The 17,416-nt window shown below is 40.1% G+C and overlaps 52 non-coding genes across 52 annotated transcripts; all 52 read left to right on the top strand.

Moving 5' to 3' along the window:
• Window positions 1-63: 63 nt before the first annotated feature.
• Window positions 64-135, top strand: trnaa-cgc (transfer RNA alanine (anticodon CGC)). Its single transcript has one exon. It is a non-coding gene; the product is annotated as a tRNA-Ala (tRNA).
• Window positions 136-280: 145 nt separating this feature from the next.
• Window positions 281-352, top strand: trnaa-ugc (transfer RNA alanine (anticodon UGC)). The gene has a single exon. It is a non-coding gene; the product is annotated as a tRNA-Ala (tRNA).
• Window positions 353-714: 362 nt separating this feature from the next.
• trnaa-ugc (transfer RNA alanine (anticodon UGC)) lies at window positions 715-786 on the top strand. The gene has a single exon. It is a non-coding gene; the product is annotated as a tRNA-Ala (tRNA).
• A 254-nt stretch (window positions 787-1,040) lies between these two features.
• trnaa-cgc (transfer RNA alanine (anticodon CGC)) lies at window positions 1,041-1,112 on the top strand. Its single transcript has one exon. It is a non-coding gene; the product is annotated as a tRNA-Ala (tRNA).
• A 145-nt stretch (window positions 1,113-1,257) lies between these two features.
• trnaa-ugc (transfer RNA alanine (anticodon UGC)) lies at window positions 1,258-1,329 on the top strand. The gene has a single exon. It is a non-coding gene; the product is annotated as a tRNA-Ala (tRNA).
• Window positions 1,330-1,751: 422 nt separating this feature from the next.
• On the top strand, window positions 1,752-1,823 carry trnaa-ugc (transfer RNA alanine (anticodon UGC)). The gene has a single exon. It is a non-coding gene; the product is annotated as a tRNA-Ala (tRNA).
• A 254-nt stretch (window positions 1,824-2,077) lies between these two features.
• trnaa-cgc (transfer RNA alanine (anticodon CGC)) lies at window positions 2,078-2,149 on the top strand. The gene has a single exon. It is a non-coding gene; the product is annotated as a tRNA-Ala (tRNA).
• A 145-nt stretch (window positions 2,150-2,294) lies between these two features.
• On the top strand, window positions 2,295-2,366 carry trnaa-ugc (transfer RNA alanine (anticodon UGC)). The gene has a single exon. It is a non-coding gene; the product is annotated as a tRNA-Ala (tRNA).
• Window positions 2,367-2,728: 362 nt separating this feature from the next.
• On the top strand, window positions 2,729-2,800 carry trnaa-ugc (transfer RNA alanine (anticodon UGC)). Its single transcript has one exon. It is a non-coding gene; the product is annotated as a tRNA-Ala (tRNA).
• A 254-nt stretch (window positions 2,801-3,054) lies between these two features.
• trnaa-cgc (transfer RNA alanine (anticodon CGC)) lies at window positions 3,055-3,126 on the top strand. The gene has a single exon. It is a non-coding gene; the product is annotated as a tRNA-Ala (tRNA).
• Window positions 3,127-3,271: 145 nt separating this feature from the next.
• On the top strand, window positions 3,272-3,343 carry trnaa-ugc (transfer RNA alanine (anticodon UGC)). The gene has a single exon. It is a non-coding gene; the product is annotated as a tRNA-Ala (tRNA).
• Window positions 3,344-3,765: 422 nt separating this feature from the next.
• Window positions 3,766-3,837, top strand: trnaa-ugc (transfer RNA alanine (anticodon UGC)). Its single transcript has one exon. It is a non-coding gene; the product is annotated as a tRNA-Ala (tRNA).
• Window positions 3,838-4,091: 254 nt separating this feature from the next.
• Window positions 4,092-4,163, top strand: trnaa-cgc (transfer RNA alanine (anticodon CGC)). The gene has a single exon. It is a non-coding gene; the product is annotated as a tRNA-Ala (tRNA).
• A 145-nt stretch (window positions 4,164-4,308) lies between these two features.
• On the top strand, window positions 4,309-4,380 carry trnaa-ugc (transfer RNA alanine (anticodon UGC)). The gene has a single exon. It is a non-coding gene; the product is annotated as a tRNA-Ala (tRNA).
• Window positions 4,381-4,802: 422 nt separating this feature from the next.
• Window positions 4,803-4,874, top strand: trnaa-ugc (transfer RNA alanine (anticodon UGC)). Its single transcript has one exon. It is a non-coding gene; the product is annotated as a tRNA-Ala (tRNA).
• Window positions 4,875-5,128: 254 nt separating this feature from the next.
• Window positions 5,129-5,200, top strand: trnaa-cgc (transfer RNA alanine (anticodon CGC)). The gene has a single exon. It is a non-coding gene; the product is annotated as a tRNA-Ala (tRNA).
• Window positions 5,201-5,345: 145 nt separating this feature from the next.
• Window positions 5,346-5,417, top strand: trnaa-ugc (transfer RNA alanine (anticodon UGC)). The gene has a single exon. It is a non-coding gene; the product is annotated as a tRNA-Ala (tRNA).
• Window positions 5,418-5,835: 418 nt separating this feature from the next.
• trnaa-ugc (transfer RNA alanine (anticodon UGC)) lies at window positions 5,836-5,907 on the top strand. The gene has a single exon. It is a non-coding gene; the product is annotated as a tRNA-Ala (tRNA).
• Window positions 5,908-6,161: 254 nt separating this feature from the next.
• Window positions 6,162-6,233, top strand: trnaa-cgc (transfer RNA alanine (anticodon CGC)). The gene has a single exon. It is a non-coding gene; the product is annotated as a tRNA-Ala (tRNA).
• A 145-nt stretch (window positions 6,234-6,378) lies between these two features.
• trnaa-ugc (transfer RNA alanine (anticodon UGC)) lies at window positions 6,379-6,450 on the top strand. Its single transcript has one exon. It is a non-coding gene; the product is annotated as a tRNA-Ala (tRNA).
• A 362-nt stretch (window positions 6,451-6,812) lies between these two features.
• Window positions 6,813-6,884, top strand: trnaa-ugc (transfer RNA alanine (anticodon UGC)). The gene has a single exon. It is a non-coding gene; the product is annotated as a tRNA-Ala (tRNA).
• A 254-nt stretch (window positions 6,885-7,138) lies between these two features.
• trnaa-cgc (transfer RNA alanine (anticodon CGC)) lies at window positions 7,139-7,210 on the top strand. The gene has a single exon. It is a non-coding gene; the product is annotated as a tRNA-Ala (tRNA).
• A 145-nt stretch (window positions 7,211-7,355) lies between these two features.
• On the top strand, window positions 7,356-7,427 carry trnaa-ugc (transfer RNA alanine (anticodon UGC)). Its single transcript has one exon. It is a non-coding gene; the product is annotated as a tRNA-Ala (tRNA).
• A 422-nt stretch (window positions 7,428-7,849) lies between these two features.
• Window positions 7,850-7,921, top strand: trnaa-ugc (transfer RNA alanine (anticodon UGC)). The gene has a single exon. It is a non-coding gene; the product is annotated as a tRNA-Ala (tRNA).
• Window positions 7,922-8,175: 254 nt separating this feature from the next.
• On the top strand, window positions 8,176-8,247 carry trnaa-agc (transfer RNA alanine (anticodon AGC)). The gene has a single exon. It is a non-coding gene; the product is annotated as a tRNA-Ala (tRNA).
• A 145-nt stretch (window positions 8,248-8,392) lies between these two features.
• Window positions 8,393-8,464, top strand: trnaa-ugc (transfer RNA alanine (anticodon UGC)). The gene has a single exon. It is a non-coding gene; the product is annotated as a tRNA-Ala (tRNA).
• A 363-nt stretch (window positions 8,465-8,827) lies between these two features.
• Window positions 8,828-8,899, top strand: trnaa-ugc (transfer RNA alanine (anticodon UGC)). Its single transcript has one exon. It is a non-coding gene; the product is annotated as a tRNA-Ala (tRNA).
• Window positions 8,900-9,153: 254 nt separating this feature from the next.
• On the top strand, window positions 9,154-9,225 carry trnaa-cgc (transfer RNA alanine (anticodon CGC)). The gene has a single exon. It is a non-coding gene; the product is annotated as a tRNA-Ala (tRNA).
• Window positions 9,226-9,370: 145 nt separating this feature from the next.
• On the top strand, window positions 9,371-9,442 carry trnaa-ugc (transfer RNA alanine (anticodon UGC)). The gene has a single exon. It is a non-coding gene; the product is annotated as a tRNA-Ala (tRNA).
• Window positions 9,443-9,864: 422 nt separating this feature from the next.
• trnaa-ugc (transfer RNA alanine (anticodon UGC)) lies at window positions 9,865-9,936 on the top strand. The gene has a single exon. It is a non-coding gene; the product is annotated as a tRNA-Ala (tRNA).
• A 254-nt stretch (window positions 9,937-10,190) lies between these two features.
• trnaa-cgc (transfer RNA alanine (anticodon CGC)) lies at window positions 10,191-10,262 on the top strand. The gene has a single exon. It is a non-coding gene; the product is annotated as a tRNA-Ala (tRNA).
• Window positions 10,263-10,407: 145 nt separating this feature from the next.
• trnaa-ugc (transfer RNA alanine (anticodon UGC)) lies at window positions 10,408-10,479 on the top strand. Its single transcript has one exon. It is a non-coding gene; the product is annotated as a tRNA-Ala (tRNA).
• A 351-nt stretch (window positions 10,480-10,830) lies between these two features.
• On the top strand, window positions 10,831-10,902 carry trnaa-cgc (transfer RNA alanine (anticodon CGC)). The gene has a single exon. It is a non-coding gene; the product is annotated as a tRNA-Ala (tRNA).
• A 145-nt stretch (window positions 10,903-11,047) lies between these two features.
• trnaa-ugc (transfer RNA alanine (anticodon UGC)) lies at window positions 11,048-11,119 on the top strand. Its single transcript has one exon. It is a non-coding gene; the product is annotated as a tRNA-Ala (tRNA).
• A 422-nt stretch (window positions 11,120-11,541) lies between these two features.
• Window positions 11,542-11,613, top strand: trnaa-ugc (transfer RNA alanine (anticodon UGC)). The gene has a single exon. It is a non-coding gene; the product is annotated as a tRNA-Ala (tRNA).
• Window positions 11,614-11,867: 254 nt separating this feature from the next.
• Window positions 11,868-11,939, top strand: trnaa-cgc (transfer RNA alanine (anticodon CGC)). The gene has a single exon. It is a non-coding gene; the product is annotated as a tRNA-Ala (tRNA).
• A 145-nt stretch (window positions 11,940-12,084) lies between these two features.
• trnaa-ugc (transfer RNA alanine (anticodon UGC)) lies at window positions 12,085-12,156 on the top strand. The gene has a single exon. It is a non-coding gene; the product is annotated as a tRNA-Ala (tRNA).
• A 351-nt stretch (window positions 12,157-12,507) lies between these two features.
• On the top strand, window positions 12,508-12,579 carry trnaa-cgc (transfer RNA alanine (anticodon CGC)). The gene has a single exon. It is a non-coding gene; the product is annotated as a tRNA-Ala (tRNA).
• A 145-nt stretch (window positions 12,580-12,724) lies between these two features.
• Window positions 12,725-12,796, top strand: trnaa-ugc (transfer RNA alanine (anticodon UGC)). Its single transcript has one exon. It is a non-coding gene; the product is annotated as a tRNA-Ala (tRNA).
• Window positions 12,797-13,218: 422 nt separating this feature from the next.
• trnaa-ugc (transfer RNA alanine (anticodon UGC)) lies at window positions 13,219-13,290 on the top strand. Its single transcript has one exon. It is a non-coding gene; the product is annotated as a tRNA-Ala (tRNA).
• A 254-nt stretch (window positions 13,291-13,544) lies between these two features.
• Window positions 13,545-13,616, top strand: trnaa-cgc (transfer RNA alanine (anticodon CGC)). The gene has a single exon. It is a non-coding gene; the product is annotated as a tRNA-Ala (tRNA).
• A 145-nt stretch (window positions 13,617-13,761) lies between these two features.
• trnaa-ugc (transfer RNA alanine (anticodon UGC)) lies at window positions 13,762-13,833 on the top strand. The gene has a single exon. It is a non-coding gene; the product is annotated as a tRNA-Ala (tRNA).
• Window positions 13,834-14,195: 362 nt separating this feature from the next.
• Window positions 14,196-14,267, top strand: trnaa-ugc (transfer RNA alanine (anticodon UGC)). Its single transcript has one exon. It is a non-coding gene; the product is annotated as a tRNA-Ala (tRNA).
• A 254-nt stretch (window positions 14,268-14,521) lies between these two features.
• On the top strand, window positions 14,522-14,593 carry trnaa-cgc (transfer RNA alanine (anticodon CGC)). The gene has a single exon. It is a non-coding gene; the product is annotated as a tRNA-Ala (tRNA).
• Window positions 14,594-14,738: 145 nt separating this feature from the next.
• trnaa-ugc (transfer RNA alanine (anticodon UGC)) lies at window positions 14,739-14,810 on the top strand. Its single transcript has one exon. It is a non-coding gene; the product is annotated as a tRNA-Ala (tRNA).
• Window positions 14,811-15,232: 422 nt separating this feature from the next.
• Window positions 15,233-15,304, top strand: trnaa-ugc (transfer RNA alanine (anticodon UGC)). Its single transcript has one exon. It is a non-coding gene; the product is annotated as a tRNA-Ala (tRNA).
• A 254-nt stretch (window positions 15,305-15,558) lies between these two features.
• On the top strand, window positions 15,559-15,630 carry trnaa-cgc (transfer RNA alanine (anticodon CGC)). The gene has a single exon. It is a non-coding gene; the product is annotated as a tRNA-Ala (tRNA).
• A 145-nt stretch (window positions 15,631-15,775) lies between these two features.
• trnaa-ugc (transfer RNA alanine (anticodon UGC)) lies at window positions 15,776-15,847 on the top strand. Its single transcript has one exon. It is a non-coding gene; the product is annotated as a tRNA-Ala (tRNA).
• Window positions 15,848-16,209: 362 nt separating this feature from the next.
• trnaa-ugc (transfer RNA alanine (anticodon UGC)) lies at window positions 16,210-16,281 on the top strand. Its single transcript has one exon. It is a non-coding gene; the product is annotated as a tRNA-Ala (tRNA).
• Window positions 16,282-16,535: 254 nt separating this feature from the next.
• Window positions 16,536-16,607, top strand: trnaa-cgc (transfer RNA alanine (anticodon CGC)). Its single transcript has one exon. It is a non-coding gene; the product is annotated as a tRNA-Ala (tRNA).
• A 145-nt stretch (window positions 16,608-16,752) lies between these two features.
• Window positions 16,753-16,824, top strand: trnaa-ugc (transfer RNA alanine (anticodon UGC)). The gene has a single exon. It is a non-coding gene; the product is annotated as a tRNA-Ala (tRNA).
• Window positions 16,825-17,139: 315 nt separating this feature from the next.
• Window positions 17,140-17,211, top strand: trnaa-ugc (transfer RNA alanine (anticodon UGC)). Its single transcript has one exon. It is a non-coding gene; the product is annotated as a tRNA-Ala (tRNA).
• The last annotated feature ends 205 nt before the right edge of the window (window positions 17,212-17,416 follow it).

The raw sequence follows: 17,416 nt of genomic DNA, 5'->3' as shown, positions 1-17,416 counted from the left end.
AAACGAAAAAATTGTATATAAAGGCACATCTAGGTAAATAACAGAACACACTGGTCACAAAGAGGGGATGTAGCTCAGTGGTAGAGCGCATGCTTCGCATGTATGAGGTCCTGGGTTCAATCCCCAGCATCTCCAAGCAATTTGGAGCTTACCAATACTTGTTTTGTGTCTTGAACCTCAAAGTCACATTTCTATGCATTCCAGCTTTGACCTTAATAAATGGTAAATTTTGATTTAAAGGCACATCTAGGTAAGTAACAGAACAAGCTTATCTTCAAGAGGGGATGTAGCTCAGTGGTAGAGCGCATGCTTTGCATGTATGAGGTCCTGGGTTCAATCCCCAGCATCTCCAAGCAATGTTGATCTTTCGATCACTTGCCTTGCTTGTTTCTTAAACCTCAGTGGTAGAGCACATGCTTAACATGTATTAGGTCCTGGGTTTAATCCCAATTATCTCCAAGCAATGTTGATCTTTCCAACACTTGCTTTGCTTGTTTCTTTAACTCAGTGGTACAGCAAATCCTTCGCATGTATTAGGTCGTGGGTTCAATCCTCAGCATCTCCAAGCAATGTTGATCTTTCCAACACTTGCTTTGTTTGTGTCTTGAACCTCAAAATCACATTTCTATGCATTCCAGCTTTGACCTTAATAAACGGTACATTTTAATTTAAAGGCACATCTAGGTAAGTAACAGAACAAACTTATCTTTAAGAGGGGATGTAGCTCAGTGGTAGAGCGCATGCTTTGCATGTATGAGGTCCTGGGTTCAATCCCCAGCATCTCCAAGCAATGTTGATCTTTCAAGCACTTGTTTTACTTGTTTTGAAACTCAGTGGTAGAGCAAATCCTTCGCATGTATTAGGTCGTTGGTTCAATCCTCAGCATCTCCAAGCAATGTGTAATTGTCAAGTACTTTCTTTACTTTTGACTTGAACCTCAAAATTACTTTTGTATGCATTCCAGTTTTGACTTTTATAAACGAAAAAATTGTATATAAAGGCACATCTAGGTAAATAACAGAACACACTGGTCACAAAGAGGGGATGTAGCTCAGTGGTAGAGCGCATGCTTCGCATGTATGAGGTCCTGGGTTCAATCCCCAGCATCTCCAAGCAGTTTGGAGCTTACCAATACTTGTTTTGTGTCTTGAACCTCAAAATCACATTTCTACGCATTCCAGCTTTGACCTTAATAACCTTTAAATTTTGATTTAAAGGCACATCTAGGTAAATAACAGAACAATCTGATCTTCAAGAGGGGATGTAGCTCAGTGGTAGAGCGCATGCTTTGCATGTATGAGGTCCTGGGTTCAATCCCCAGCATCTCCAAGCAATGTTGATCTTTCCATCACTTGCCTTGCTTGTTTCTTAAACCTCAGTGGTAGAGCACATGCTTAGCATGTATTAGGTCCTGGGTTTAATCCCAATTATCTCCAAGCAATGTTGATCTTTCCAACACTTGCTTTGCTTGTTTCTTTAACTCAGTGGTAGAGCAAATCCTTCGCATGTATTAGGTCGTGGGTTCAATCCTCAGCATCTCCAAGCAATGTTGATCTTTCCAACACTTGCTTTGCTTGTTTCTTAAACCTCAATGCTAGAGCTTATGCTTCGGAACTTTCCAATACTTGCTTTGTTTGTGTCTTGAACCTCAAAATCACATTTCTATGCATTCCAGCTTTGACCTTAATAAACGGTAAATTTTAAATTAAAGGCACATCTAGGTAAGTAAAAGAACAAGCTTATTGACAAGAGGGGATGTAGCTCAGTGGTAGAGCGCATGCTTTGCATGTATGAGGTCCTGGGTTCAATCCCCAGCATCTCCAAGCAATGTTGATCTTTCCAACACTTGCTTCACTTGTTTTTAAACTCAGTGGTAGACCAAATCCTTCGCATGTATTAGGTCGTTGGTTCAATCCTCAGCATCTCCAAGCAATGTGTAATTGTCAAGTACTTTCTTTACTTTTGACTTGAACCTCAAAATTACTTTTGTATGCATTCCAGTTTTGACTTTTATAAACGAAAAAATTTGATATAAAGGCACATCTAGGTAAATAACAGAACACACTGGTCACAAAGAGGGGATGTAGCTCAGTGGTAGAGCGCATGCTTCGCATGTATGAGGTCCTGGGTTCAATCCCCAGCATCTCCAAGCAATTTGGAGCTTACCAATACTTGTTTTGTGTCTTGAACCTCAAAGTCACATTTCTATGCATTCCAGCTTTGACCTTAATAAATGGTAAATTTTGATTTAAAGGCACATCTAGGTAAGTAACAGAACAAGCTTATCTTCAAGAGGGGATGTAGCTCAGTGGTAGAGCGCATGCTTTGCATGTATGAGGTCCTGGGTTCAATCCCCAGCATCTCCAAGCAATGTTGATCTTTCCATCACTTGCCTTGCTTGTTTCTTAAACCTCAGTGGTAGAGCACATGCTTAACATGTATTAGGTCCTGGGTTTAATCCCAATTATCTCCAAGCAATGTTGATCTTTCCAACACTTGCTTTGCTTGTTTCTTTAACTCAGTGGTACAGCAAATCCTTCGCATGTATTAGGTCGTGGGTTCAATCCTCAGCATCTCCAAGCAATGTTGATCTTTCCAACACTTGCTTTGTTTGTGTCTTGAACCTCAAAATCACATTTCTATGCATTCCAGCTTTGACCTTAATAAACGGTACATTTTAATTTAAAGGCACATCTAGGTAAGTAACAGAACAAACTTATCTTTAAGAGGGGATGTAGCTCAGTGGTAGAGCGCATGCTTTGCATGTATGAGGTCCTGGGTTCAATCCCCAGCATCTCCAAGCAATGTTGATCTTTCAAGCACTTGTTTTACTTGTTTTGAAACTCAGTGGTAGAGCAAATCCTTCGCATGTATTAGGTCGTTGGTTCAATCCTCAGCATCTCCAAGCAATGTGTAATTGTCAAGTACTTTCTTTACTTTTGACTTGAACCTCAAAATTACTTTTGTATGCATTCCAGTTTTGACTTTTATAAACGAAAAAATTGTATATAAAGGCACATCTAGGTAAATAACAGAACACACTGGTCACAAAGAGGGGATGTAGCTCAGTGGTAGAGCGCATGCTTCGCATGTATGAGGTCCTGGGTTCAATCCCCAGCATCTCCAAGCAGTTTGGAGCTTACCAATACTTGTTTTGTGTCTTGAACCTCAAAATCACATTTCTACGCATTCCAGCTTTGACCTTAATAACCTTTAAATTTTGATTTAAAGGCACATCTAGGTAAATAACAGAACAATCTGATCTTCAAGAGGGGATGTAGCTCAGTGGTAGAGCGCATGCTTTGCATGTATGAGGTCCTGGGTTCAATCCCCAGCATCTCCAAGCAATGTTGATCTTTCCATCACTTGCCTTGCTTGTTTCTTAAACCTCAGTGGTAGAGCACATGCTTAGCATGTATTAGGTCCTGGGTTTAATCCCAATTATCTCCAAGCAATGTTGATCTTTCCAACACTTGCTTTGCTTGTTTCTTTAACTCAGTGGTAGAGCAAATCCTTCGCATGTATTAGGTCGTGGGTTCAATCCTCAGCATCTCCAAGCAATGTTGATCTTTCCAACACTTGCTTTGCTTGTTTCTTAAACCTCAATGCTAGAGCTTATGCTTCGGAACTTTCCAATACTTGCTTTGTTTGTGTCTTGAACCTCAAAATCACATTTCTATGCATTCCAGCTTTGACCTTAATAAACGGTAAATTTTAAATTAAAGGCACATCTAGGTAAGTAAAAGAACAAGCTTAATGACAAGAGGGGATGTAGCTCAGTGGTAGAGCGCATGCTTTGCATGTATGAGGTCCTGGGTTCAATCCCCAGCATCTCCAAGCAATGTTGATCTTTCCAACACTTGCTTCACTTGTTTTTAAACTCAGTGGTAGACCAAATCCTTCGCATGTATTAGGTCGTTGGTTCAATCCTCAGCATCTCCAAGCAATGTGTAATTGTCAAGTACTTTCTTTACTTTTGACTTGAACCTCAAAATTACTTTTGTATGCATTCCAGTTTTGACTTTTATAAACGAAAAAATTCTATATAAAGGCACATCTAGGTAAATAACAGAACACACTGGTCACAAAGAAGGGATGTAGCTCAGTGGTAGAGCGCATGCTTCGCATGTATGAGGTCCTGGGTTCAATCCCCAGCATCTCCAAGCAGTTTGGAGCTTACCAATACTTGTTTTGTGTCTTGAACCTCAAAATCACATTTCTACGCATTCCAGCTTTGACCTTAATAACCTTTAAATTTTGATTTAAAGGCACATCTAGGTAAATAACAGAACAATCTGATCTTCAAGAGGGGATGTAGCTCAGTGGTAGAGCGCATGCTTTGCATGTATGAGGTCCTGGGTTCAATCCCCAGCATCTCCAAGCAATGTTGATCTTTCCATCACTTGCCTTGCTTGTTTCTTAAACCTCAGTGGTAGAGCACATGCTTAGCATGTATTAGGTCCTGGGTTTAATCCCAATTATCTCCAAGCAATGTTGATCTTTCCAACACTTGCTTTGCTTGTTTCTTTAACTCAGTGGTAGAGCAAATCCTTCGCATGTATTAGGTCGTGGGTTCAATCCTCAGCATCTCCAAGCAATGTTGATCTTTCCAACACTTGCTTTGCTTGTTTCTTAAACCTCAATGCTAGAGCTTATGCTTCGGAACTTTCCAATACTTGCTTTGTTTGTGTCTTGAACCTCAAAATCACATTTCTATGCATTCCAGCTTTGACCTTAATAAACGGTAAATTTTAAATTAAAGGCACATCTAGGTAAGTAAAAGAACAAGCTTAATGACAAGAGGGGATGTAGCTCAGTGGTAGAGCGCATGCTTTGCATGTATGAGGTCCTGGGTTCAATCCCCAGCATCTCCAAGCAATGTTGATCTTTCCAACACTTGCTTCACTTGTTTTTAAACTCAGTGGTAGACCAAATCCTTCGCATGTATTAGGTCGTTGGTTCAATCCTCAGCATCTCCAAGCAATGTGTAATTGTCAAGTACTTTCTTTACTTTTGACTTGAACCTCAAAATTACTTTTGTATGCATTCCAGTTTTGACTTTTATAAACGAAAAAATTTGATATAAAGGCACATCTAGGTAAATAACAGAACACACTGGTCACAAAGAGGGGATGTAGCTCAGTAGTAGAGCGCATGCTTCGCATGTATGAGGTCCTGGGTTCAATCCCCAGCGTCTCCAAGCAATTTGGAGCTTACCAATACTTGTTTTGTGTCTTGAACCTCAAAGTCACATTTCTATGCATTCCAGCTTTGACCTTAATAAATGGTAAATTTTGATTTAAAGGCACATCTAGGTAAGTAACAGAACAAGCTTATCTTCAAGAGGGGATGTAGCTCAGTGGTAGAGCGCATGCTTTGCATGTATGAGGTCCTGGGTTCAATCCCCAGCATCTCCAAGCAATGTTGATCTTTCCATCACTTGCCTTGCTTGGTTCAATCCCCAGCATCTCCAAGCAATGTTGATCTTTCCATCACTTGCCTTGCTTGTTTCTTAAACCTCAGTGGTAGAGCACATGCTTAGCATGTATTAGGTCCTGGGTTTAATCCCAATTATCTCCAAGCAATGTTGATCTTTCCAACACTTGCTTTGCTTGTTTCTTTAACTCAGTGGTACAGCAAATCCTTCGCATGTATTAGGTCGTGGGTTCAATCCTCAGCATCTCCAAGCAATGTTGATCTTTCCAACACTTGCTTTGTTTGTGTCTTGAACCTCAAAATCACATTTCTATGCATTCCAGCTTTGACCTTAATAAACGGTACATTTTAATTTAAAGGCACATCTAGGTAAGTAACAGAACAAACTTATCTTTAAGAGGGGATGTAGCTCAGTGGTAGAGCGCATGCTTTGCATGTATGAGGTCCTGGGTTCAATCCCCAGCATCTCCAAGCAATGTTGATCTTTCAAGCACTTGCTTTACTTGTTTTGAAACTCAGTGGTAGAGCAAATCCTTCGCATGTATTAGGTCGTTGGTTCAATCCTCAGCATCTCCAAGCAATGTGTAATTGTCAAGTACTTTCTTTACTTTTGACTTGAACCTCAAAATTACTTTTGTATGCATTCCAGTTTTGACTTTTATAAACGAAAAAATTGTATATAAAGGCACATCTAGGTAAATAACAGAACACACTGGTCACAAAGAGGGGATGTAGCTCAGTGGTAGAGCGCATGCTTCGCATGTATGAGGTCCTGGGTTCAATCCCCAGCATCTCCAAGCAATTTGGAGCTTACCAATACTTGTTTTGTGTCTTGAACCTCAAAGTCACATTTCTATGCATTCCAGCTTTGACCTTAATAAATGGTAAATTTTGATTTAAAGGCACATCTAGGTAAGTAACAGAACAAGCTTATCTTCAAGAGGGGATGTAGCTCAGTGGTAGAGCGCATGCTTTGCATGTATGAGGTCCTGGGTTCAATCCCCAGCATCTCCAAGCAATGTTGATCTTTCCATCACTTGCCTTGCTTGTTTCTTAAACCTCAGTGGTAGAGCACATGCTTAACATGTATTAGGTCCTGGGTTTAATCCCAATTATCTCCAAGCAATGTTGATCTTTCCAACACTTGCTTTGCTTGTTTCTTTAACTCAGTGGTACAGCAAATCCTTCGCATGTATTAGGTCGTGGGTTCAATCCTCAGCATCTCCAAGCAATGTTGATCTTTCCAACACTTGCTTTGTTTGTGTCTTGAACCTCAAAATCACATTTCTATGCATTCCAGCTTTGACCTTAATAAACGGTACATTTTAATTTAAAGGCACATCTAGGTAAGTAACAGAACAAACTTATCTTTAAGAGGGGATGTAGCTCAGTGGTAGAGCGCATGCTTTGCATGTATGAGGTCCTGGGTTCAATCCCCAGCATCTCCAAGCAATGTTGATCTTTCAAGCACTTGTTTTACTTGTTTTGAAACTCAGTGGTAGAGCAAATCCTTCGCATGTATTAGGTCGTTGGTTCAATCCTCAGCATCTCCAAGCAATGTGTAATTGTCAAGTACTTTCTTTACTTTTGACTTGAACCTCAAAATTACTTTTGTATGCATTCCAGTTTTGACTTTTATAAACGAAAAAATTGTATATAAAGGCACATCTAGGTAAATAACAGAACACACTGGTCACAAAGAGGGGATGTAGCTCAGTGGTAGAGCGCATGCTTCGCATGTATGAGGTCCTGGGTTCAATCCCCAGCATCTCCAAGCAGTTTGGAGCTTACCAATACTTGTTTTGTGTCTTGAACCTCAAAATCACATTTCTACGCATTCCAGCTTTGACCTTAATAACCTTTAAATTTTGATTTAAAGGCACATCTAGGTAAATAACAGAACAATCTGATCTTCAAGAGGGGATGTAGCTCAGTGGTAGAGCGCATGCTTTGCATGTATGAGGTCCTGGGTTCAATCCCCAGCATCTCCAAGCAATGTTGATCTTTCCATCACTTGCCTTGCTTGTTTCTTAAACCTCAGTGGTAGAGCACATGCTTAGCATGTATTAGGTCCTGGGTTTAATACCAATTATCTCCAAGCAATGTTGATCTTTCCAACACTTGCTTTGCTTGTTTCTTTAACTCAGTGGTAGAGCAAATCCTTCGCATGTATTAGGTCGTGGGTTCAATCCTCAGCATCTCCAAGCAATGTTGATCTTTCCAACACTTGCTTTGCTTGTTTCTTAAACCTCAATGCTAGAGCTTATGCTTCGGAACTTTCCAATACTTGCTTTGTTTGTGTCTTGAACCTCAAAATCACATTTCTATGCATTCCAGCTTTGACCTTAATAAACGGTAAATTTTAAATTAAAGGCACATCTAGGTAAGTAAAAGAGCAAGCTTAATGACAAGAGGGGATGTAGCTCAGTGGTAGAGCGCATGCTTTGCATGTATGAGGTCCTGGGTTCAATCCCCAGCATCTCCAAGCAATGTTGATCTTTCCAACACTTGCTTCACTTGTTTTTAAACTCAGTGGTAGACCAAATCCTTCGCATGTATTAGGTCGTTGGTTCAATCCTCAGCATCTCCAAGCAATGTGTAATTGTCAAGTACTTTCTTTACTTTTGACTTGAACCTCAAAATTACTTTTGTATGCATTCCAGTTTTGACTTTTATAAACGAAAAAATTTGATATAAAGGCACATCTAGGTAAATAACAGAACACACTGGTCACAAAGAGGGGATGTAGCTCAGTGGTAGAGCGCATGCTTAGCATGTATGAGGTCCTGGGTTCAATCCCCAGCATCTCCAAGCAATTTGGAGCTTACCAATACTTGTTTTGTGTCTTGAACCTCAAAGTCACATTTCTATGCATTCCAGCTTTGACCTTAATAAATGGTAAATTTTGATTTAAAGGCACATCTAGGTAAGTAACAGAACAAGCTTATCTTCAAGAGGGGATGTAGCTCAGTGGTAGAGCGCATGCTTTGCATGTATGAGGTCCTGGGTTCAATCCCCAGCATCTCCAAGCAATGTTGATCTTTCCATCACTTGCCTTGCTTGTTTCTTAAACCTCAGTGGTAGAGCACATGCTTAGCATGTATTAGGTCCTGGGTTTAATCCCAATTATCTCCAAGCAATGTTGATCTTTCCAACACTTGCTTTGCTTGTTTCTTTAACTCAGTGGTACAGCAAATCCTTCGCATGTATTAGGTCGTGGGTTCAATCCTCAGCATCTCCAAGCAATGTTGATCTTTCCAACACTTGCTTTGTTTGTGTCTTGAACCTCAAAATCACATTTCTATGCATTCCAGCTTTGACCTTAATAAACGGTACATTTTAATTTAAAGGCACATCTAGGCAAGTAACAGAACAAAACTTATCTTTAAGAGGGGATGTAGCTCAGTGGTAGAGCGCATGCTTTGCATGTATGAGGTCCTGGGTTCAATCCCCAGCATCTCCAAGCAATGTTGATCTTTCAAGCACTTGCTTTACTTGTTTTGAAACTCAGTGGTAGAGCAAATCCTTCGCATGTATTAGGTCGTTGGTTCAATCCTCAGCATCTCCAAGCAATGTGTAATTGTCAAGTACTTTCTTTACTTTTGACTTGAACCTCAAAATTACTTTTGTATGCATTCCAGTTTTGACTTTTATAAACGAAAAAATTGTATATAAAGGCACATCTAGGTAAATAACAGAACACACTGGTCACAAAGAGGGGATGTAGCTCAGTGGTAGAGCGCATGCTTCGCATGTATGAGGTCCTGGGTTCAATCCCCAGCATCTCCAAGCAGTTTGGAGCTTACCAATACTTGTTTTGTGTCTTGAACCTCAAAATCACATTTCTACGCATTCCAGCTTTGACCTTAATAACCTTTAAATTTTGATTTAAAGGCACATCTAGGTAAATAACAGAACAATCTGATCTTCAAGAGGGGATGTAGCTCAGTGGTAGAGCGCATGCTTTGCATGTATGAGGTCCTGGGTTCAATCCCCAGCATCTCCAAGCAATGTTGATCTTTCCATCACTTGCCTTGCTTGTTTCTTAAACCTCAGTGGTAGAGCACATGCTTAGCATGTATTAGGTCCTGGGTTTAATCCCAATTATCTCCAAGCAATGTTGATCTTTCCAACACTTGCTTTGCTTGTTTCTTTAACTCAGTGGTAGAGCAAATCCTTCGCATGTATTAGGTCGTGGGTTCAATCCTCAGCATCTCCAAGCAATGTTGATCTTTCCAACACTTGCTTTGCTTGTTTCTTAAACCTCAATGCTAGAGCTTATGCTTCGGAACTTTCCAATACTTGCTTTGTTTGTGTCTTGAACCTCAAAATCACATTTCTATGCATTCCAGCTTTGACCTTAATAAACGGTAAATTTTAAATTAAAGGCACATCTAGGTAAGTAAAAGAACAAGCTTAATGACAAGAGGGGATGTAGCTCAGTGGTAGAGCGCATGCTTTGCATGTATGAGGTCCTGGGTTCAATCCCCAGCATCTCCAAGCAATGTTGATCTTTCCAACACTTGCTTCACTTGTTTTTAAACTCAGTGGTAGACCAAATCCTTCGCATGTATTAGGTCGTTGGTTCAATCCTCAGCATCTCCAAGCAATGTGTAATTGTCAAGTACTTTCTTTACTTTTGACTTGAACCTCAAAATTACTTTTGTATGCATTCCAGTTTTGACTTTTATAAACGAAAAAATTTGATATAAAGGCACATCTAGGTAAATAACAGAACACACTGGTCACAAAGAGGGGATGTAGCTCAGTGGTAGAGCGCATGCTTCGCATGTATGAGGTCCTGGGTTCAATCCCCAGCATCTCCAAGCAATTTGGAGCTTACCAATACTTGTTTTGTGTCTTGAACCTCAAAGTCACATTTCTATGCATTCCAGCTTTGACCTTAATAAATGGTAAATTTTGATTTAAAGGCACATCTAGGTAAGTAACAGAACAAGCTTATCTTCAAGAGGGGATGTAGCTCAGTGGTAGAGCGCATGCTTTGCATGTATGAGGTCCTGGGTTCAATCCCCAGCATCTCCAAGCAATGTTGATCTTGCCTTGCTTGTTTCTTAAACCTCAGTGGTACAGCAAATCCTTCGCATGTATTAGGTCGTGGGTTCAATCCTCAGCATCTCCAAGCAATGTTGATCTTTCAAGCACTTGCTTTACTTGTTTTGAAACTCAGTGGTAGAGCAAATCCTTCGCATGTATTAGGTCGTTGGTTCAATCCTCAGCATCTCCAAGCAATGTGTAATTGTCAAGTACTTTCTTTACTTTTGACTTGAACCTCAAAATTACTTTTGTATGCATTCCAGTTTTGACTTTTATAAACGAAAAAATTGTATATAAAGGCACATCTAGGTAAATAACAGAACACACTGGTCACAAAGAGGGGATGTAGCTCAGTGGTAGAGCGCATGCTTCGCATGTATGAGGTCCTGGGTTCAATCCCCAGCATCTCCAAGCAGTTTGGAGCTTACCAATACTTGTTTTGTGTCTTGAACCTCAAAATCACATTTCTACGCATTCCAGCTTTGACCTTAATAACCTTTAAATTTTGATTTAAAGGCACATCTAGGTAAATAACAGAACAATCTGATCTTCAAGAGGGGATGTAGCTCAGTGGTAGAGCGCATGCTTTGCATGTATGAGGTCCTGGGTTCAATCCCCAGCATCTCCAAGCAATGTTGATCTTTCCATCACTTGCCTTGCTTGTTTCTTAAACCTCAGTGGTAGAGCACATGCTTAGCATGTATTAGGTCCTGGGTTTAATCCCAATTATCTCCAGGCAATGTTGATCTTTCCAACACTTGCTTTGCTTGTTTCTTTAACTCAGTGGTAGAGCAAATCCTTCGCATGTATTAGGTCGTGGGTTCAATCCTCAGCATCTCCAAGCAATGTTGATCTTTCCAACACTTGCTTTGCTTGTTTCTTAAACCTCAATGCTAGAGCTTATGCTTCGGAACTTTCCAATACTTGCTTTGTTTGTGTCTTGAACCTCAAAATCACATTTCTATGCATTCCAGCTTTGACCTTAATAAACGGTAAATTTTAAATTAAAGGCACATCTAGGTAAGTAAAAGAACAAGCTTAATGACAAGAGGGGATGTAGCTCAGTGGTAGAGCGCATGCTTTGCATGTATGAGGTCCTGGGTTCAATCCCCAGCATCTCCAAGCAATGTTGATCTTTCCAACACTTGCTTCACTTGTTTTTAAACTCAGTGGTAGACCAAATCCTTCGCATGTATTAGGTCGTTGGTTCAATCCTCAGCATCTCCAAGCAATGTGTAATTGTCAAGTACTTTCTTTACTTTTGACTTGAACCTCAAAATTACTTTTGTATGCATTCCAGTTTTGACTTTTATAAACGAAAAAATATGATATAAAGGCACATCTAGGTAAATAACAGAACACACTGGTCACAAAGAGGGGATGTAGCTCAGTGGTAGAGCGCATGCTTCGCATGTATGAGGTCCTGGGTTCAATCCCCAGCATCTCCAAGCAATTTGGAGCTTACCAATACTTGTTTTGTGTCTTGAACCTCAAAGTCACATTTCTATGCATTCCAGCTTTGACCTTAATAAATGGTAAATTTTGATTTAAAGGCACATCTAGGTAAGTAACAGAACAAGCTTATCTTCAAGAGGGGATGTAGCTCAGTGGTAGAGCGCATGCTTTGCATGTATGAGGTCCTGGGTTCAATCCCCAGCATCTCCAAGCAATGTTGATCTTGCCTTGCTTGTTTCTTAAACCTCAGTGGTACAGCAAATCCTTCGCATGTATTAGGTCGTGGGTTCAATCCTCAGCATCTCCAAGCAATGTTGATCTTTCAAGCACTTGCTTTACTTGTTTTGAAACTCAGTGGTAGAGCAAATCCTTCGCATGTATTAGGTCGTTGGTTCAATCCTCAGCATCTCCAAGCAATGTGTAATTGTCAAGTACTTTCTTTACTTTTGACTTGAACCTCAAAATTACTTTTGTATGCATTCCAGTTTTGACTTTTATAAACGAAAAAATTGTATATAAAGGCACATCTAGGTAAATAACAGAACACACTGGTCACAAAGAGGGGATGTAGCTCAGTGGTAGAGCGCATGCTTCGCATGTATGAGGTCCTGGGTTCAATCCCCAGCATCTCCAAGCAGTTTGGAGCTTACCAATACTTGTTTTGTGTCTTGAACCTCAAAATCACATTTCTACGCATTCCAGCTTTGACCTTAATAACCTTTAAATTTTGATTTAAAGGCACATCTAGGTAAATAACAGAACAATCTGATCTTCAAGAGGGGATGTAGCTCAGTGGTAGAGCGCATGCTTTGCATGTATGAGGTCCTGGGTTCAATCCCCAGCATCTCCAAGCAATGTTGATCTTTCCATCACTTGCCTTGCTTGTTTCTTAAACCTCAGTGGTAGAGCACATGCTTAGCATGTATTAGGTCCTGGGTTTAATCCCAATTATCTCCAGGCAATGTTGATCTTTCCAACACTTGCTTTGCTTGTTTCTTTAACTCAGTGGTAGAGCAAATCCTTCGCATGTATTAGGTCGTGGGTTCAATCCTCAGCATCTCCAAGCAATGTTGATCTTTCCAACACTTGCTTTGCTTGTTTCTTAAACCTCAATGCTAGAGCTTATGCTTCGGAACTTTCCAATACTTGCTTTGTTTGTGTCTTGAACCTCAAAATCACATTTCTATGCATTCCAGCTTTGACCTTAATAAACGGTAAATTTTAAATTAAAGGCACATCTAGGTAAGTAAAAGAACAAGCTTAATGACAAGAGGGGATGTAGCTCAGTGGTAGAGCGCATGCTTTGCATGTATGAGGTCCTGGGTTCAATCCCCAGCATCTCCAAGCAATGTTGATCTTTCCAACACTTGCTTCACTTGTTTTTAAACTCAGTGGTAGACCAAATCCTTCGCATGTATTAGGTCGTTGGTTCAATCCTCAGCATCTCCAAGCAATGTGTAATTGTCAAGTACTTTCTTTACTTTTGACTTGAACCTCAAAATTACTTTTGTATGCATTCCAGTTTTGACTTTTATAAACGAAAAAATATGATATAAAGGCACATCTAGGTAAATAACAGAACACACTGGTCACAAAGAGGGGATGTAGCTCAGTGGTAGAGCGCATGCTTCGCATGTATGAGGTCCTGGGTTCAATCCCCAGCATCTCCAAGCAATTTGGAGCTTACCAATACTTGTTTTGTGTCTTGAACCTCAAAGTCACATTTCTATGCATTCCAGCTTTGACCTTAATAAATGGTAAATTTTGATTTAAAGGCACATCTAGGTAAGTAACAGAACAAGCTTATCTTCAAGAGGGGATGTAGCTCAGTGGTAGAGCGCATGCTTTGCATGTATGAGGTCCTGGGTTCAATCCCCAGCATCTCCAAGCAATGTTGATCTTTCCATCACTTGCCTTGCTTGTTTCTTAAACCTCAGTAGTAGAGCACATGCTTAGCATGTATTAGGTCCTGGGTTTAATCCCAATTATCTCCAAGCAATGTTGATCTTTCCAACACTTGCTTTGCTTGTTTCTTTAACTCAGTGGTACAGCAAATCCTTCGCATGTATTAGGTCGTGGGTTCAATCCTCAGCATCTCCAAGCAATGTTGATCTTTCCAACACTTGCTTTGTTTGTGTCTTGAACCTCAAAATCACATTTCTATGCATTCCAGCTTTGACCTTAATAAACGGTACATTTTAATTTAAAGGCACATCTAGGTAAGTAACAGAACAAACTTATCTTTAAGAGGGGATGTAGCTCAGTGGTAGAGCGCATGCTTTGCATGTATGAGGTCCTGGGTTCAATCCCCAGCATCTCCAAGCAATGTTGATCTTTCAAGCACTTGCTTTACTTGTTTTGAAACTCAGTGGTAGAGCAAATCCTTCGCATGTATTAGGTCGTTGGTTCAATCCTCAGCATCTCCAAGCAATGTGTAATTGTCAAGTACTTTCTTTACTTTTGACTTGAACCTCAAAATTACTTTTGTATGCATTCCAGTTTTGACTTTTATAAACGAAAAAATATGATATAAAGGCACATCTAGGTAAATAACAGAACACACTGGTCACAAAGAAGGGATGTAGCTCAGTGGTAGAGCGCATGCTTCGCATGTATGAGGTCCTGGGTTCAATCCCCAGCATCTCCAAGCAGTTTGGAGCTTACCAATACTTGTTTTGTGTCTTGAACCTCAAAATCACATTTCTACGCATTCCAGCTTTGACCTTAATAACCTTTAAATTTTGATTTAAAGGCACATCTAGGTAAGTAACAGAACAAACTTATCTTTAAGAGGGGATGTAGCTCAGTGGTAGAGCGCATGCTTTGCATGTATGAGGTCCTGGGTTCAATCCCCAGCATCTCCAAGCAATGTTGATCTTTCCATCACTTGCCTTGCTTGTTTCTTAAACCTCAGTGGTAGAGCACATGCTTAGCATGTATTAGGTCCTGGGTTTAATCCCAATTATCTCCAAGCAATGTTGATCTTTCCAACACTTGCTTTGCTTGTTTCTTTAACTCAGTGGTACAGCAAATCCTTCGCATGTATTAGGTCGTGGGTTCAATCCTCAGCATCTCCAAGCAATGTTGATCTTTCCAACACTTGCTTTGCTTGTTTCTTAAACCTCAATGCTAGAGCTTATGCTTCGGAACTTTCCAATACTTGCTTTGTTTGTGTCTTGAACCTCAAAATCACATTTCTATGCATTCCAGCTTTGACCTTAATAAACGGTAAATTTTAAATTAAAGGCACATCTAGGTAAGTAAAAGAACAAGCTTAATGACAAGAGGGGATGTAGCTCAGTGGTAGAGCGCATGCTTTGCATGTATGAGGTCCTGGGTTCAATCCCCAGCATCTCCAAGCAATGTTGATCTTTCCAACACTTGCTTCACTTGTTTTTAAACTCAGTGGTAGACCAAATCCTTCGCATGTATTAGGTCGTTGGTTCAATCCTCAGCATCTCCAAGCAATGTGTAATTGTCAAGTACTTTCTTTACTTTTGACTTGAACCTCAAAATTACTTTTGTATGCATTCCAGTTTTGACTTTTATAAACGAAAAAATTTGATATAAAGGCACATCTAGGTAAATAACAGAACACACTGGTCACAAAGAGGGGATGTAGCTCAGTGGTAGAGCGCATGCTTCGCATGTATGAGGTCCTGGGTTCAATCCCCAGCATCTCCAAGCAATTTGGAGCTTACCAATACTTGTTTTGTGTCTTGAACCTCAAAGTCACATTTCTATGCATTCCAGCTTTGACCTTAATAAATGGTAAATTTTGATTTAAAGGCACATCTAGGTAAGTAACAGAACAAGCTTATCTTCAAGAGGGGATGTAGCTCAGTGGTAGAGCGCATGCTTTGCATGTATGAGGTCCTGGGTTCAATCCCCAGCATCTCCAAGCAATGTTGATCTTTCCATCACTTGCCTTGCTTGTTTCTTAAACCTCAGTGGTAGAGCACATGCTTAGCATGTATTAGGTCCTGGGTTTAATCCCAATTATCTCCAAGCAATGTTGATCTTTCCAACACTTGCTATGCTTGTTTCTTTAACTCAGTGGTACAGCAAATCCTTCGCATGTATTAGGTCGTGGGTTCAATCCTCAGCATCTCCAAGCAATGTTGATCTTTCCAACACTTGCTTTGTTTGTGTCTTGAACCTCAAAATCACATTTCTATGCATTCCAGCTTTGACCTTAATAAACGGTACATTTTAATTTAAAGGCACATCTAGGTAAGTAACAGAACAAACTTATCTTTAAGAGGGGATGTAGCTCAGTGGTAGAGCGCATGCTTTGCATGTATGAGGTCCTGGGTTCAATCCCCAGCATCTCCAAGCAATGTTGATCTTTCAAGCACTTGCTTTACTTGTTTTGAAACTCAGTGGTAGAGCAAATCCTTCGCATGTATTAGGTCGTTGGTTCAATCCTCAGCATCTCCAAGCAATGTGTAATTGTCAAGTACTTTCTTTACTTTTGACTTGAACCTCAAAATTACTTTTGTATGCATTCCAGTTTTGACTTTTATAAACGAAAAAATTGTATATAAAGGCACATCTAGGTAAATAACAGAACACACTGGTCACAAAGAGGGGATGTAGCTCAGTGGTAGAGCGCATGCTTCGCATGTATGAGGTCCTGGGTTCAATCCCCAGCATCTCCAAGCAGTTTGGAGCTTACCAATACTTGTTTTGTGTCTTGAACCTCAAAATCACATTTCTACGCATTCCAGCTTTGACCTTAATAACCTTTAAATTTTGATTTAAAGGCACATCTAGGTAAATAACAGAACAATCTGATCTTCAAGAGGGGATGTAGCTCAGTGGTAGAGCGCATGCTTTGCATGTATGAGGTCCTGGGTTCAATCCCCAGCATCTCCAAGCAATGTTGATCTTTCCAACACTTGCTTTGCTTGTTTCTTTAACTCAGTGGTAGAGCAAATCCTTCGCATGTATTAGGTCGTGGGTTCAATCCTCAGCATCTCCAAGCAATGTTGATCTTTCCAACACTTGCTTTGACTGTTTCTTAAACCTCAATGCTAGAGCTTATGCTTCGGAACTTTCCAATACTTGCTTTGTTTGTGTCTTGAACCTCAAAATCACATTTCTATGCATTCCAGCTTTGACCTTAATAAACGGTAAATTTTAAATTAAAGGCACATCTAGGTAAGTAAAAGAACAAGCTTAATGACAAGAGGGGATGTAGCTCAGTGGTAGAGCGCATGCTTTGCATGTATGAGGTCCTGGGTTCAATCCCCAGCATCTCCAAGCAATGTTGATCTTTCCAACACTTGCTTCACTTGTTTTTAAACTCAGTGGTAGACCAAATCCTTCGCATGTATTAGGTCGTTGGTTCAATCCTCAGCATCTCCAAGCAATGTGTAATTGTCAAGTACTTTCTTTACTTTTGACTTGAACCTCAAAATTACTTTTGTATGCATTCCAGTTTTGACTTTTATAAACGAAAAAATTT

The sequence above is a fragment of the Pimephales promelas genome, chromosome 8 (genome assembly GCF_988280905.1).
Source record: "Pimephales promelas chromosome 8, fPimPro1.hap1.1, whole genome shotgun sequence".
In the NCBI taxonomy this organism is placed as follows: domain Eukaryota; kingdom Metazoa; phylum Chordata; class Actinopteri; order Cypriniformes; family Leuciscidae; genus Pimephales; species Pimephales promelas.
The sequence above is the reverse complement of the archived record's forward strand: the minus strand, read 5'-3'. Positions and strand labels throughout refer to the sequence as shown.